Source organism: Drosophila novamexicana, unplaced genomic scaffold (genome assembly GCF_003285875.2).
Source record: "Drosophila novamexicana strain 15010-1031.04,08,12 unplaced genomic scaffold, DnovRS2.1 tig00000434-arrow-pilon, whole genome shotgun sequence".
In the NCBI taxonomy this organism is placed as follows: Eukaryota; Metazoa; Arthropoda; class Insecta; order Diptera; family Drosophilidae; genus Drosophila; species Drosophila novamexicana.
Window position 1 is genome coordinate 405748 of NW_020824802.1, and position 17621 is coordinate 423368.

Genomic DNA, 17621 nt, shown 5'->3' on the forward strand with positions numbered 1-17621 from the left:
TAAACTATAAATCTAACGGCTCCTTGCCTTTCCTACTATTAATATTTATGCTACTTAAAATTTACTAAACAATAAAACTACAAATCTAACGGCTCCTTGCCACGAAACAGAATTGTGTGGCCATTCTGGGTAGCCGCCTCACAATATGTTTCAATATATTCCTGTTTAAATTCATATATTGACATGAATTTCCTATGCCTTTGTATATTTGATTAATTTTGTCTTCAACCATGACGAAATTACTTTTTTTTTTATTTTCATGAATGGTGGTTTAATTTATATGTCTATATATATATATATATGTATACATTTTTTTTAATCTCCCACGTCTGTGCGATCCTTTGCTCGACAGGAGCGGCATTTCTGAAGTTCGTATCTTGGTCTGCTGGTTGCTCGTCTTGCTCTTGGGATTTCTTTTGTTGTTGTTGTGTGTTTATCTGTATTATCTGTGTTCCATGTATTATAAGTTGGTTCTGCAATTCAGTTTTGATTTGCGCGCACAAAATGCTGTAGTTTATTTGCTATATGTGTTTTTGTTATTTTGTTGCAGCTTTGCATTTTTTTCTTTCTTTCTTTATTTAGTGCACTGCACAATTAATTATGTTTGTTGTTGTTGTGTTATTACTGCTGGTGCCGTTGTTGTTGTATTTGTTGTTTTTTTATTATGGCTTTGGGGTCTTGTTAACCGATAGCTAGGAATGACTCTGCAGGTCATGTAGTTCTTGCTGTTGATGATAAACTTTCACTTAAATGTAATTTGTTTTCTTTTCTTTCCTTTCGTCCCTAACTTTTTTCCTGTGGCTTGAAAATATTTTTACTTTTAATTAATTTATATTTTGTAGGAATGTTAACATATGTGGTTCGCTTGTTGGTCAGAATCAGAATGAATTTATTAACTTGTTATAATGTTCGCTTAGCCTATGGATATACATATATACTTATGCTGTTATTCATTAACAGCTACAAAGAGAGGGAGAGTGAGTAGCTCGCATATGCCTGTATTAGTGAGCATATATATTGCTCACGGAATGCGCTCAGACGGAGCGTGGGATATGCAGCATAAGCATAAACGGTCAGCTAGTGAGGCTAGTGAACCGCGCTGCGTAATCTGAGACCGAGCCAATACATAAGCTGGCTCTGGGCTTGTTTACGTTATTATTGTTATTGTATGCAACAAAGTGCTGCATACTTTATATTTGAATACAGGGTATTCTGTACGGGCATATACGCACTACACCTACCCTTTTAGAGAAATAACGTAACATTATGAATGTGTAGTTATTAAATGAACTTAATTATTGTGGGGTTTCTTTTTGTCATGTTCTTGTCATTTTTTTTTTTTTTTTTTTTTAAATTGAAATTTTTGTTTTTTTTTTTTTTTTTTTTTTTATATATAATAATAAATTTTAAATGTTGGAGTATAAAAATACAAAATTATTTAAGGTATAAAAATTTATAATTCGTTTATTTGTAAAAATTTTTTTTTTTTTCATTCGGTTGATCAGGCCGTCATATATTTTTATTTTATTTTATTAAGAATTAAAAATTTTTAATCTATTCTTATGAACTTTTTGTTTTTTATCTTTACTATCTTTAATAAAAATGTTGTCATTATCTTCTATTTTCTCTACTATATATGGTCCTAAATATGCTGGGTCTAATTTGTGCCCTGTTTCGTTTCTTATAAGTACTTTATCTCCTACTTTTAATTCAAAGTTTTTTGTTTTTCCGTCATATGCTTATTTCCTATAAGCTTTAGCTTTTTCTAACATAATTCTAGCTCTTTTGTATGCTATTTCTAATCTAAACTTTATTTCCTTAGAATAGTCATCTAAATTATAAATAGGATCTATGTAATTAGTTTTGTTTAAATCTATGAACTGTTTCGGTAGTCTGCCAAATACTAGTTCGTATAGACAATACTCATGCGTTGCTGATGGTGTCGTGTTGAAGCAATAAGTGAAATATTGAACCCAGACATCCCAATCAGATTTGTCTGCAGAGATGTATGAACGAATGTATTCATTAAAAGTTCGATATTGTCCCTAATGTTTGATGATGATATGCAGTTGAGGTGAGATTCTTGATCTTCAAATACTTGCATAAGTCAGTTAAAATCTGGTTTTTATACTCTGTTCCCATGTCCGAGATGAACGTCTTCATTGGACCAAACTTGAGTATGAAATTTTCGAATATAGCTTTTGCGACATTATTTGCGCTTTTGCTTTTTATTGGAATGGCTACTAAATATTTTGTAAGGTCACATATTAATGTGACTATGTATTCATTACCATTTTCCGATTTGGGTAGCGGACCAACAGTATCCACTATCACTATATCGAAAGCATTCACAGGTGTTTCGGTGAGAGTCAGAGGAGTTTTTGTGTGCGTCTTTGTTTTAGACATTTGGCATTTTTGACATCTACGTACGTACTCTTTTATATGACGTGTCATATTTTTCCAGTAGTAGTGTCTTTTTATTTTCGTTAACGTTCTTGTTATGCCGCTATGACCTCCTTGAATTGGGTCGTCATGGTATGTAGACAATATTTGTTGTATCTCTTTTTCATCTTTTATTTGGGTCACCGGCTGGAGTAGCGCTACTCTTAAAGATTTTAATATTTCATTGCCCATATTTTTAAAAGAATCTATTGAAACTGATTCAAAGATCTTTTCGCTCGGTGCCACTTTGAGTTGGCTGATTTTTAATATACCGGTCTCTTTTTCGAGCCTTTGGAAGAACTGACCTAGGTCGAGAATTTCATTGGTATATAAATCGCTAACTTCAATTCTTGCGATAATTTTATTTCCATGTTTAAATAAACATTTAGATTCTGTTATGCGCAAGGTCACTACTTTTCGTACTTCATCATTTGTAATGACTTCATGTACGTTGGGCTTGGATACATTTTTATGACTTTGCCTTGGCAGAAGTTCATAATTTTCTACTGTACAGTTTTTATTTTGTCTACTTTGTCGCCTGGTAGTGACTTTCAGGACTTTATGTTGCATATCTTTGAGTTCCTTTATATTAATACGCGAAAGTGCGTCTGCTACGAAATTATTTTTATTTATTTTTATTTATTTATTAATGGTCGACAAAACGAGTGTCTTCCTCATTATTCAATAGAATATACAATAGAATTTTATGCTAAAAGCCTAGTTAAAGGATACAATTTTCTAAATAGCATCACCGACCGATGGAGGTGTTTTATTTGCCAGTCCGGCCAGCTGTGCCCCTTTTCACAGCTAATTTTGTCAGTGACGCTATTAGAGCCTACATCTAAGCAGAAGGTTGTAAGTAGGAAAAAAGTGTTTTCAAGTAGCATTAAAATAATCTTAATTTGCTATATTAATAAAGAAAATACAATAAATAGGAAAAATGAAAGTAAGAAGAATTGTTAATAAAGTAAAGCAATGTAAGTTAGATAAAGAGTGTTAAGTAGATAGGACAGAGAGAAAAGTAATGGGAAATCACCGACCCGGTGGGGGAAAAATTTTTCAGCCTGTCCGGCAAGCTATGCCCCTGCTCATAGCTGGGAATGGTCAGCGACTTCCCGAAGGTATCCTGAAAGCAACGATTTTATTAGGGGTAGAGACAGTTCGGTAGAGAAAACGTGATGCAAACTATTATAATTTTTTACATAGCACGCGAAAAGGATTGTGCATAGCGTAGTCTGTTGTGCACGTAGATAGTAAAAAGGGGCGATAATTTCAGGTTGGTCTAGCCGGAACAGAGAATTGAAGACGCCCTAGCAGAAAAGGAGAATCTATGTCGCCAATAATCAACTTATGTAGAAGGACAACACCGAGAATTGTCCTACGGTTGGTTAACGACGGAAGGTTGAGAAGAAGCAGTCTGCTGGAGTAGGATGGCAACCGAAGATTAGGGTCCCAATTTAAACCTCGTAAGGCAAAAAGCAGAAATTGCTTCTGAACAGATTCAATACGATCCTGGCTGTTGTTATACTGTGGAGACCAAATGCAAGAGCAGTATTCAAGGATAGGGCGAACAAGAGAGATGTACAGAAGTTTTGTTATAAAAGGATCGTTAAACTCTTTAGACCATCGTTTAATGAATCCAAGTACACCTTTTGCCTCATTAACGATGGTATCTATGTGAAGATTGAAACAGAGTTTAGAATCAAAAACTACGCCTAGATCCTTAACTGTTAGTATACGTTGCAAAGGGATATTGTCGATTGTATAACTGACAAGATAAGGTGTAGTACGATTAAAAGTCATAAACATACACTTTGAACAGTTTAGATGCAATTGATTGGCCGAACACCATAGTTGCATAGCGTTCAAATCGTCTTGTAGACGAGAATGATGTAGGGGATTAGTGTATGATAGAAAAAGTTTGACATCGTCCGCATACATGAGTACACGGGCATGTGATATGACAGAGGGGAGATCATTTATAAAAAGGGTAAAGAGTAAAGGTCCAAGATGACTACCTTGAGGAACACCAGAAGTAACGTGAACCCGTTTAGAGGTAGTCAGCCTCAGCATTACTCTTTGGGTCCTACCTTTTAAATACGAATTAATCCAAAGCAGAAGAGACAGGGGGAAACCTATTCGGTCAAGTTTAAAAAGTAAAATGTCATGGTGCACAGAGTCAAACGCCTTACTGAAGTCAGTGTAAATGACATCAGTTTGCATTTTCGAAAGGAAAGCATCGTTTACCAAGGAAGTAAACTCAAGCAGATTGGTCGTAGTTGACCGATTCTTTACGAATCCGTGTTGAACAGGGGAAACAACTGATTTGCAGAAATGCTGCAAATTCGAAGTGATTATTTTTTCAAATAATTTAGGAATAGCGGACAGTTTTGCAATGCCCCTGTAATTTTGTATATCAGACTTCCCACCTTTCTTGTGAAGAGGAATGATATAAGATTCTTTCCAAAGAGATGGAAAGACAGAAGTTTCAAGGGATAGATTAAAAAGCTTTAGCAATGGATAAAGAAGGGAAGAACTACACTCCTTGAGAAGACAACTAGGAATATTGTCCGGCCCAGGAGAGTAAGAAGACTTTAAAGAGTTTATAGCTAATAGGAGAGAGGAGTGTGAAATAATTAGAGGAGGTATATAACTTGCGGAAGAAATAGTATAAGGGTAAGCATTAGTATTAGGACAGACTGAAGAGTAAGTTGATTGGAAAAATCTTATCTTTCTTATCTTTCCCCTTTAGGTATTCTACTGTGAAGTCGTATTCTTCAAGCTCTAGCCGCATGCGAGTTAATTTAGAACTGGGATTAGTCATAGAAAAAAGATATGTCAATGGTCTGTGATCCGTTTTAATAGTAAAATGTTTGCCATAAATATATGGTCTAAAATGGGTAATTGCCCAATGAATTGCCGCTAACTCTTGTTCTGTTGTGCTCTTATTGCTTTCCCCTTTTGTAAATGAACGATATGCATAAGCTATTGGGAGCTGAATTCCATCACGGTTCTGAGTTAGAACTGCTCCGCAAGCTTGTTTACTTGCATCTGTTATAATGCAAAATTCTTTGCGAAAATCAGGATATTGTAATAATGTGGGGTGCATAAGCTTTTCTTTAAGGTATTGGAATGCGTTTTGGCATTCACTTGACCATTCAAAAGGAACATTCTTTTTACATAATCTAGTTATGTGCCGTGAATAATCGGCGAAGTTTTTTATAAATCGACGATAATAATTGCAGAATGCTACAAATCGTCTCGCGCTGTCCGCATCATGAGGGACAGGATAATTTTTGATGACGTCAAACTTCTTGTCATCTGGCAATACTCCTTTGTCAGTACATTTGTGACCTAAAAATGTCACTTCATGCATGAAAAATGAACATTTTTCTGGATGCAACTTAAGGTTATATTTCCTATATACATTAAAAACATCAGTTAAGTTTTTAATCATGTGTTTTTCGGAACATCCTATCACCATTAAGTCATCCATATAAAGGAATGCCTGAGAGGGTTCTAAGCCCGAGAATGCTATAGTCATCATTCTCTGAAAGGAATTTGGTGCTATTTTAAGACCGAATGGTAATCGCGTGAAGCGATATGAGCCATTGCTCGTTGAAAAAGATGTTATATTTCTTGAATTTTCTTCAAGTTCAATTTGGTGGAAACCTGACATTAAGTCAAGGCATGAAAAGTATTTAGCTCTGCCCAGTTGGTCTAGAATATCATCAATTCTGGGGAGCGGGAATTTATCAGAAAGTAATTTTTTGTTGATTTGGCGATAGTCAATTACTAATCGCCATTTCTTTTCTTCCGAATTTGGTAATGATTTTTTCGGAACTAACAAGAGTGGGCTGTTATACTCGGATACAGACGGTTCTACGATTTTGTCGTTTATTAATTTCCCTACTTGTTTTTGAATTTCTTTAACGTGGCTATGCGGGCTTCTGTAGTTTTTAATATAAATGGGTTCATCATCTTTAAGTCTTAATGTTTGTTTATAGAAATTATTTGTCGCTATTGGTTCGGTTTCCAGTCCGAACACATCACTATACTTGGTGCATAATTCTGTTAGTTGACTTTTGAATTGTTCTGGAAAATTTTTATTTAATTTTGAAAGTACTTGTTCGCTTCTATTTTCTGGAGTAGTTCTATGAATGTCGTAATCTTTTAAATTTTCATATTGGATTTTGTTTACTTTGACCAATTGGTCGAAATTAGTTGTGTTTAGAAGGCGAATGTATACATGTTTGGATGCTGCTATTGTATTTGCAACATAAATTCCATTATGTATTTCTTGATTAGGAACAAATATGTAATCATTTACTGTATTAATGTCTATTTTTCGAATTACTTGGGATCTGGCTGGCAAGAGAACTGTGTTGTTGCCAGCACTATATGTTATCGGAACATGAATTGGATAATTTAAATTTTGAGGTCTAATTATGAACCAGTCTTCACTTGGTTTGAAATCTAATTGACAATTGAATTTTTTAATAAAATCAATGCCTATTATTCCATCACACGGTATTGAAAAATCGGAATCTACTAAATGAAATTCGTGTGGAATAATATATTTTGTGGATTGAAGTTCTATTGAAGTTGTTCCTTGAGATTTTATTACACCTTGGCCTATGCCTTGGATGTTTATAATTTTTTCTTCTCGAATTTTGAAATTGTCTGAATTTATTTTTAAAAGTGAGATATCTGCACCAGTATCCATTAGGAATGTGAGTTTATTTTCAGTTGAATGATTATAAAAAGTGACAAATATATTAAGACTGTAATTGATGGAATGAACCTTTACATTTACTGGTTGTTTCCTAAAGGGTTCTGAGAGTTTTCCGGCGTATTTTGCGCCATTCTCACCTGGTTACTATTATAACCTTGGTTGGAGTTACCTCGGCCTCTTCCTCTATTTTGGCCTCGTCTTCCTCCACGGTTATTGTAATTATTGTTATTGTTGTTACTGCCTCGGTTATAGTTGTTGTGGTTGTAATTTCTGCCACGATTATAACCTCGGCCTCCTCTATTATTATTGCTTGCACCTCGTCGATAATACAGGACAGTGTTACTTTGACCTGTTATCTCCGTGCAGCTATTGACAAATTTGGATACGGCATCATTCATATTTGTGAATGTGCCTGCCTGCATGATAAGTTTTACCTTATCAATCGAACAATTTTGGGTCATAGCTTTTACAGCTGTTGTAGTGCTGTATTTGTTTGCAAGTGATTGGCTTAGACCTTCACTGATATAGGCGCCTTCAAGGGCCTTTGTCAGTTTTTCCACCTCTTGGGTGTATTGGTTAGCCGTTTTGTTTTTCTGTTGCAGATTAAGTAGCTTGGCAGATACAACTTCTACCGATTCTCCTTTTACTGCATTTGACAGTTGCGTAATGATTGCAGCAATTGTCTGCTCATTACTTATTAGATTTCTTGCATGGCCTTTTAGTTTTGTTTTTATAAGGCTTATGGCCGTTAGCTCATGTGTGCCTTTTAAGGTTTCTAATAGATTCAGAGAATCTAGAAAACTTTGTAGATTTTCCGGCTTACCGTCAAACTCTGGTATTAGAGATGTGGCTAGCTTGATAAATTCTACAACTGTTTGTGCCATGTTTACTAATTTTGTATCTTCTATTTGGTCGTTTGTCATTAGTGTCTTATCAAATGTTACTGGTGTATTTAACACCGATGGTAGATAAAGCTGGAGATCATACTTTTTATTTAAGTTTACCAGATTATCCCTTAGACGCTGTAAAACGTCTGAAGTTTGGACTCTGTGTAAACTTGTCAGTTTATTTTGACACTCGGTAACTATACTCCTGATTTCATTGTAAACTTGTCAGTTTATTTTGACACTCGGTAACTATACTCCTGATTTCATTGTACTCATATACAAGGATCTCAGTATGTTTAATTATGGTGGGTGTTAAAACTGGTGTGCTTTTATTAAGGCACTTGTATGATTTATCGAAATTTTCCCTATGCCGCTTTATCTTTTCTACTATTTGGGACCAGTCCATGTAAGCTTCCGCTACTTAAATATTTTATTTAAGCAGTGGCTTAGACCTTGTCTAAGTCGTTGGCTCGACTCATGTAACGCTTCCTTAGTGATTTTTTATGAAGAAGATAAATCTTCAGAAGGATGTCTACTGTTATTACAATGAGTATTATTAGCAGTATGTTCGTTAACTGCACATGGGGAGTGGTGTCTACGACTTCTACTACGTTAACTACATTGGCAGTGTTATCATCTGCCTTTGATTCTTTTCCCCCCATATTCCTATATAAATATTCTTGCCTTTTGGTTTGACTACTACCTATGCAGACGTACTAAGACAATTGTTGTGTGCCCTAGAATCGGATGCTCGTCAATAATTGTTTTTATTTTGACGTAGGGTAGTGTAGACAAGATTATTCCGCTCTCTATTTTAGAACATGAATAGAGTGGACTTGTCACTGTGCCGAATGTTTCTATATATTCGTATTCGAACTCATATACTGGTATGAATTCTCTATGCCTTTGCAAAATTTGTATGGCTCGCATACGAAAGTCTGTATAATCGTTATATACCTTGTTAATCTTGTCCTTAATCATGCTAATTCTTGATTAAATGTTGAATTACCTAATGAGACAAACTGAACGAATTATAACTTTTTAATTTCCTCTTTTTGATATTAATATTCATATATTGTATGGGATCATACATAAAATTAAAAAGGAATTATCTTAAAAAAAAATTTACAAATGCGTAATGTTAAATTTGTTTTCGTTAACTTTTACAAGACAAGTTGTTGTTTGTATCGCACATTTGAGGTTTTATTACTATATTTATTGAATTTGATGCTTTTATTGTTTTACAAGTCGGGTTTTGTTTTGCTTGTTTGTTTTCTGCTTAAAACGCATCTTTAAAAATTTTTTTTTTTTACAATCTGTATATTTCCTACCTATTATTTCGAATGGCTGTACGGGCCAAACGTCTTGCCGGTCGACTCAATTGTCGTCGGGCATTACAATTTTTGAGTTTTGTTTATTACTATTTAATTTAATATGTATGTTTAATTTCATATCATGTTTTTTTTTTTTATATTTAATTAAAAGTAATTAGGGATGTAGCTGCAACTGTTGTTCATCGTTGCATCAGCTGGGCGTCGCCGGATGTGGCACGCTGATGCTCCCTCGTATGCGCAAGTGGCGGTGTGCCTCTCGCACTTATTCCGATGGCACAGCTTGTTGCGCTGGCGGCACCGGTGCTGGTCTTCGCACAGGTGTTTATTTGTTGGATGTAATGTAATGTTTGCAGGTGCTGGCTGTGCAGGTTGTTACTGCTTCTGTGTTGGGGCACCGGTGCAGGCTGCACAGGTGTACTCACAGTGAGGTGAGTTTAACGGTCCCTCGCAGTCATTAGGGCAGGTCTTCTTCAGCTTCGGAATCTCCTTTAATTTGGGTGGTTGTTGGATTAATTGTTGCTTTGCAATATTTTTGATATCAGGGTAGGTGGATGTGTGCGCGGCTGGTGTCTGACTTTTTCGTGTTGAAAGTAAGTTTTTTATGTGTTCAACTTCGGCATGTAACTTAACCGAGTTGTCCCAACTTATGACATTTTTGCTGTTTAACAGCTTTAACAATTCTGCCTTTCTGGCCTTAAGTCTTTTACCACACCGCTTCGCTCTGCACTCATCACACTCTACTCACTGCGTTTTTTTTTTTTTTTCTTTTTTTTAGCTCCAGTCCAGCTCCAAGCAGGTTGTAGTTATTATTTGCTGTGTGTGTGCCTACTTTATGGTGGGCATGGCCACGGCCGCCTGAGTGTGGGTGACATCGGTTTCACGCCAGAGCTGGGTAACGGTCTTGGTCTGTGTGAAGAATTTGGCTGTTGCTGGTGCCGCTGCTGCACCTCCGGTTTCCAATTTTTTATATTTTATATTTATTTGCACTATTACTTTTTAACATGTTCGTGAGTCCTGTCACGGTCGCCATGTAGGAATGTTAACATATGTGGTTCGCTTGTTGGTCAGAATCAGAATGAATTTATTCACTTGTTATAATGTTCGCTTAGCCTATGGATACGTGTATATACTTATGCTGTTATTCATTAACAGCTACAAAGAGAGGGAGAGTGAGTAGCTCGCATATGCCTGTATTAGTGAGCATATATATTGCTCACGGAATGCGCTCAGACGGAGCGTGGGATATGCAGCATAAGCATAAACGGTCAGCTAGTGAGGCTAGTGAACCGCGCTGCGTAATCTGAGACCGAGCCAATACATAAGCTGGCTCTGGGCTTGTTTACGTTATTATTGTTATTGTATGCAACAAAGTGCTGCATACATTATATTTGAATACAGGGTATTCTGTACGGGAATATACGCACTACAATTAATTTAAGAAGTAGGTATCCTAAATTTCAGGTAGCCACGCCCAACCGTATGGGTGCACCGGAATGAAATGCACAAAGAATTTTATTTGCAAGTTTTAAGAAATTAAGTATGATAGGACAAAAAACAGATGTTATTATTATGACAGCAAGATGCATCTAACACTTAAGGCATTTGGACATTGGAGTTCCTGTCTTGCAGGTTGCGCCAATTGTCTCCAAATACAACTCAATGTTCCACTTGAGTCTGGAGTGTGATGGCTTACACATGAAGATATTAGTTAAACTGGCTTATTATCAAACCACTTCAAATTTACTATATTATAATTGATTTCACATTTTAAATCGAAAGATCGTCTCCTTCGCTTTTTGAGTTCTACATCTGACAGTAACTGGCAAATATGCCAATTTCCTTCAAAGAAATTATAACGCTTACTGAAATAAGCCGGTTATCGAAATATAGCTTCAAGTTTTTGTGTATAGTAAGACCTTTTGCCAAATATAAAACTACATATGAAGATATTCCCAATCCATAAAATCATATACTAATCCATTTCCAACACGCATAAATATTTTTAGACCCCATTTGTGGGGCTTATCTGGCCTTTGTTATTTGTTAGTTGATCGACATGTAACCAAGAGTTGTAGTAACAATTATCATAAGAATTTTTATGGATACATACCTTTGAACGCAATGACTTGTTCATCAACGCTTTGTTGTTCTTCCTGAGTGAGTGTACTGAAGTTTTCTTTGAGGATGTTTAGTAAGGGGTGAATCTTGTGCAGCTTGTCGTAGTTTAAATCTCCTATTTTAGGAAGCTTGCTATTTTCATTAATATGTATTTATTCAAATCTACTGCGTGGCATTGCATTTGTTATAGTCGCAAACTTTAAATTTTGCAACCACGCAATTTTGCATTGTGGCAATTTTAAATATAAAAGAATTCCAATATAACGGCTTATATCCCCTCTAGTACATTTAAGCTCTTGCAGTTCATATAAGTCAGTTTGATGTGTGATCAAATCAATAGCGAGTGTCAAAAAAGGTGTAGAAATATTGTACTGGTGTCATCACCTTGTCAATTTCCAAAGTAGTACATTCTTCCCAAATACTCTCTGGAGCTCCAAATGACTTTGATCTCCACTTCAGTGTCTTCAAATAGTTCTTATACACGTTCATCTGAAACTAAATTGTCAAGAAGGTTTCTTCTCTTTCCACGGTCCCTTCCAAATTCATCACCAACACAGAAGAAATGTATTCCAGCTCATCTTTACTTTCTGAGCCACTAGAGACATTCCAATCAAAGTCTAAAATTGGCCCTTCTCATATATATGTAAAATCCTATTAAGAATGGACCATTATATCGTATAGCCGCCATCGGAACGATCAATCGAAAATTGAGTTGTTGTATGGAAAACTTTTCTGTCATTCAAGATATTTTGATTAACCACGGTACTTAAAGATATTACACCTTTCTTTCTCATTTTGCATTGTATTTTGAGTAGACACATACAAGTTCCGTGATCATTACAATGTATAGACATACCAAATGGCGCTTTTTATCGAAACGAGGCAACCCCAAGGGTACCTGCGACCATTTTAGTGTGCCCTAGCAGAGTAAAACTGCTGAGAGTGGCAGCCGAACGCCGGCCCCGAAAGCCGAGCGTTCAGCATGAAGCCGCATCTCGCTCAGCGCACAACGTCGCTGTGGCTGATGCGTTTCCTTAATATATGTATGTCATTTTTAAAACCTTACAGCCCAAAAACATATGTGTGTATGCATGTGTCTCGCTCTCACTCATTGCTTCGCCCACTTGCGTCCATCTCTTTCTCCCTACATAGATTCCCACAAAGCCCCGAGATCTACAAACATTCCTATGTTTGTGTTCTGTGGATATGCGCACAAGTAGATCGTGGCGTTTGTCGCGATCCAGAGGTTATTTCTTCAATTGTGTGCGATTTATGCCTGTGCAATAGGCACTCACATTTAAATGCTCTATCATGTATTTCTTCGTTCAGTCAGGCATAATGAGAAGAATTTGATCTTATTTTATTTAATACACAAATTATTGACCTAAATGAAATATTTATATTTATTTTCTATTTACTGTAAGACCCTATTTTGCCTAAAATACAAAAATATCTAAGTCGTATTTCTGCGAGGGTAATTCATCATTGGCTTGTCGAAGAATTTTAAGAAATGGCCAAAAATTGACAATGTTCAATTTTTGCGACTTGCTGCACACTCTTTCGAGTAAGCAGTTGTGTGATATTATTAAATTGTTTGGTCTGTTCATGTGCCAAATTGCTATTTTCCATGCTTGTTGAAAGGGTAAGGGTACCTGAATGTTGGCATGTGTGCACGAAAACTTTCCGGACCGGCCAAGCACGCACACTTACGCACTTTTCGATATGGATGAAAGCATTTATGCGTTTGTGTGCGTGTTGGTTGCCTACCTGCCTGCCCGATGCAAATTTGAGAAAATTTGAAGTTTTTGGCATTTGTGAATTTCGAGCTCTACACACACACATATACATACCCACACAAATGTGTGCGAAGGAGCTGAGCAAGGGCTTGTCGTGAGACAGAGATATTTTTATCAATGCGTAAATTTTGGCGACTGGCACGGTCTTTGTTTTTTTGGCATGCCTGCGGAGGGCTTGTGGCCGCAAAAGGTACAAAAGAGTGAACAGGCACTGAAAATGGTATGGATCCAGACGCATTCTAGACATTCTGATCGTTAATTGCCTGTCATAAAACCTTTTAACCTAAAATTATAATAACGTCAATAAATTCATAAAAAGATTGTTTGCATTTTTTCCATATCAAAGTACAAACGAGCGACATGCCATATTTTTATACCCTGAACCCAATAAAAATGGGTACAAGGGTATATTGTATTTGTGCAAAATCCAAATGTATGTAACAGGCAGAAGGAAGCATCTCCGACTCCATAAAGTATATATATTCTTGATCAGCATCAATAGCCGAGTCGATCTAGCCATGTCCGCCTGTCTGTCCGTCCGTCCGTCCGTGCGTCCGTATATAAGAGTCAAAGGATCTCAGAACCTATAAGAGCTAGAGACTTGAAATTTTAGATGTAGATGCTCCTAGTTCCCGCGCAGATCGAGTTTGTTTCCGATATCGATACCTTACTCCGTTTCCAAGCAATCGATAAAAATCGATATCGACATCCTGTTTTTTTAGCAAATTGGGTAAATAATAAGAGCTAGAGCCACCAAACATGATATGTTGCTTCTAGAATATTATAGATATTTCAAGTATCTGTCATTTCATACGTATCGCCACCTCCCGGCTAACACCCCAGAGCTATAAATCAAGTTAATAACCCAACTTTTATTGCCAACCAATTTAAACCACAATTTAAATGCAATTGATTTTTTCAGAATACACAAATATTCTATGGTACAATAAGATATACTGTAGAAAATTTCATAAGGATCGGTTAAGAAAAACTAAAGTTATATGCAGCTGCGCAATTGAATGGGGCAGCAGCTTTAAGAATTTCTGTATACATGTACACACACACATTCATGCGCGTCTGCTTCGCATTCTAATAGCATGGTAATTGCATCTTTTATTTTGTAATGCTATTTTAGTTCCTTTTTTTATCATAAGTACTTAATTGTTGATGTGGCTGCTGAGTAGAGGCATAGCAAGTGGTGCGGTCTGTAGCGAGTTCGAGCCCTACCGGGGAAAGTATTATTATTTTTTTTTTTTGCTGGTGTGGCTGTTGAGTAGAGTCGACATTAAGTAATGCGGTCAGTTGCAAATTCGAGCCCTGCCAAGGGAACTCTTTTTTATTAATTTATTTGGTGTTGGAATAAGGGGTTCAGGGTATCCCCTAGTCGGGAGCTCCCGACTAGAACCTCTTACTTGTTGATAGATATTTTTGTATTTTAAGCAAAATAGGTCCCCACAGTATATAGAAAATAAATATAAATATTTCATTTAGGTCAATTAAAAAATTCTTCTCATTGTGCCTGGACGAAGAAATACATGATTGAGCATTTAATAATTTGAGTGCCTATTGCTACCACAGGCGTAAATCGCACACAATTGAATAAATACCTCTGGCTCGCGACAAACGCCGCGATCTACGTGTGTGCATATCCACAGAACACAAACATATGAATGTTTGTAGATCTCGGGGTTTTGTGGGAAGCTATGCAAGGAGATGCAATGAGTGAGAGCGAGACACATGCATACACACATATGTTTTTGGGCTGTAAAGTTTTAAAAATGACATACATATATTAAGGAAACGCATCAGCCACAGCGACGTTGTGCGCTGAGCGAGATGCGGCTTCATACTGAACGCTCGGCTTTCGAGGCCGGCGTTCGGCTGCCACTCTCAGCAGTCTTACTCTGTTTGGGCACACTAAAAAGGTCGCAGGTAAAAAGGGCCATTTGGTATGTCTATACATTGTATGGTTAGTGGTTAACGGCTAAAAAGTTCAATAACTTATCATCATTACTGGCTATAATCTTACGAGTGTATAGCGGGTAAGTCTTCGATTCATCAGCGTATTTAAGAATGATGCATTCCTTAAAGCTTGACTCAAACTTGGCCTAGTTTGTGCCTTTAATGATCGCATTCGCCTTGTGCCAAATGTGCGCATGTAAACTACTGTATACACCCTTGATGTAAAAAAAAAAATAAAAATTGCTTACTTTATTGATCTCCTCTGCGCAGAATTTAGGAGGAGCGCCGGTCTGCCTCATTATGACCAGAGAGCAGTTCTACCCTTCTGTAATGCCATTTGGATGCGATGTTTTTGGGGGTAGACAGATGACGAATAATACCTTGTTGCGGAATGCATCCCGTTATCGGGTTGCAGATCAGCATCAGTAGCTGAGTCGATCTAGCTATGTCCGTCTGTCTGTCCGTCAGTCCATTCGTATGTATGAACGCAACATTACTCGTTGACGCTGATGAACTTAGTGTGCATGTAAATAGAATAAAGGAATTGAATTCTTAAGAGCTTAAACGAACTAAGGGCTTCCAGATTGTTACTTTGTAGTTACACACATTCGTTAATTTCAACACATAATAATTTTTTTGCTAGTGCAACTTTTGGCTTCACCGACTGTAGCTTCTCGAAATATGTTATTGGTTAATTCAAAACATTTTTTTATTGCGCCGACCTTAACGCAACGCAAACGGTATAAGCCAGCAATAAAACAAACAAGTGCATTTTAAAGCGATGTTTAACGAAGATGTCGCCAAAGCATGGGCGTTGGTAGGTGCAGCGGCGGCAGCACTGGTGGTGGCAACTGATTCCTACTTAAGACGATCCTTCTAGAGAGGACCCATGAAGGCCAGCTTGTCGGCCGAGGTCTGGAAGCGATCACGGCCCATCGTGGACGAGGTGTCAATGAACTTGATCTGTTCCAGAGCAAAGCGCTGGGTGTGACGCAGCAGGGACTTGCGCAGGGTGATGATGCGCTTCTTTTAGCCAATGTAGAAGCCCCTGATTATGACAACGTCGTTGTTGACCTCATCATAGTGGGGGAAGCCACCAATGGGCGTGATGCTCTTGTCAGTCAATTCGTACTCTGTGGAGGCATTGTTTTCTCATTGGTTAACTTGACATCCTTGGTATAGATTCCGGCACCGATAGATCTTCTTGTTGATTTCGGTACGGTGATTGTAACCGGCACGTGCCACGGTGGTGGATACGCGGGACGGATGCCAGTCACCAACACAGGCAACCTTGCGCAGACCTTTGTGCATCTTGCGGGGCAACTTCTTTGTGTGCCAACGTGAGGGGACACCATTGAATTGCTTACCTTTGGTAACACATTACGGACCTGAATGGGCTTTAATGCTCACGCGCTCACTTAACCTTATCCTCAATGGAGCCACCAGGATCTGCGAGTGGGCAATCACACGGATGACCTTGCAGTAGCGCCGCATCTTACAATGTGCATTATGCCGGCCTTGTAGCCGACGACCCAAGTAAGATGCAAAAGCTTGGTAGCATCATCTTTGCGACGATGTCGGCAGGAGCGCTACTTTATGTAGAAGGCCATTGAGCCAGTACGAGGTGGGGAACATTCATGATGAGACATGACGTCCATTCACTTCATACAATAAAACAGACTTAATTGTCAAGTATGTGACTATTATTAGCAGCCCTACTACTGACATCGACACACGTGCCGGCGCTCGCATTTGGCAGGAATATCTAGCGTCTAAATGCTTACGACACGGTTCGCGAAAAACATAAACAAATAAAAACGAGAAAGAAAGGCTATCTTCGGCACGCCGAAGATCCAAAACCCTTGCAGACCCAACCGTTTCGTAATGCTCATAGTGCTTTGTAAGTATCTAAGAAGCACATGGGAAATAGTTAATGCCGAGTTTGGTCAAATCCCAAACAAAATAGGTTTATAATCAAAAACCTAGATTTCGACCGATCGTTCCTATGGCAGATATTTTATTTTATTTTTTTTTTTTTTTACGCGAGCGTACTGCATCCCACCTCCCGCCCAACCGACCGAGGAGCGCAGTCGTATAACGTACGACACGAAATGCAAAGTAAATATGAAGAAAAAAAAAAGTCGATACAAACAACGAGTACGTGTACAAATACAATTACAAATAAAAATAGGACTATCTACTTGCTAAATAGTTTAGAATAGAAGACCTTATACGAGGAAGAGAAGCTTCCGAGCAGAATACTCTGTAATGCTTGTTATAGTCATCACAGAGAACCCTGAACGGTTCATGCAAGGCATAATTAGTTGAGCAAAATTGAAGCGATAAA

General features: G+C 37.5%; 1 pseudogene; it reads right to left on the bottom strand.

The window, feature by feature from the left end:
- Nucleotides 1-15997: 15997 nt before the first annotated feature.
- LOC115760356 lies at nt 15998-16923 on the bottom strand (annotated as a pseudogene).
- Nucleotides 16924-17621: the final 698 nt, after the last annotated feature.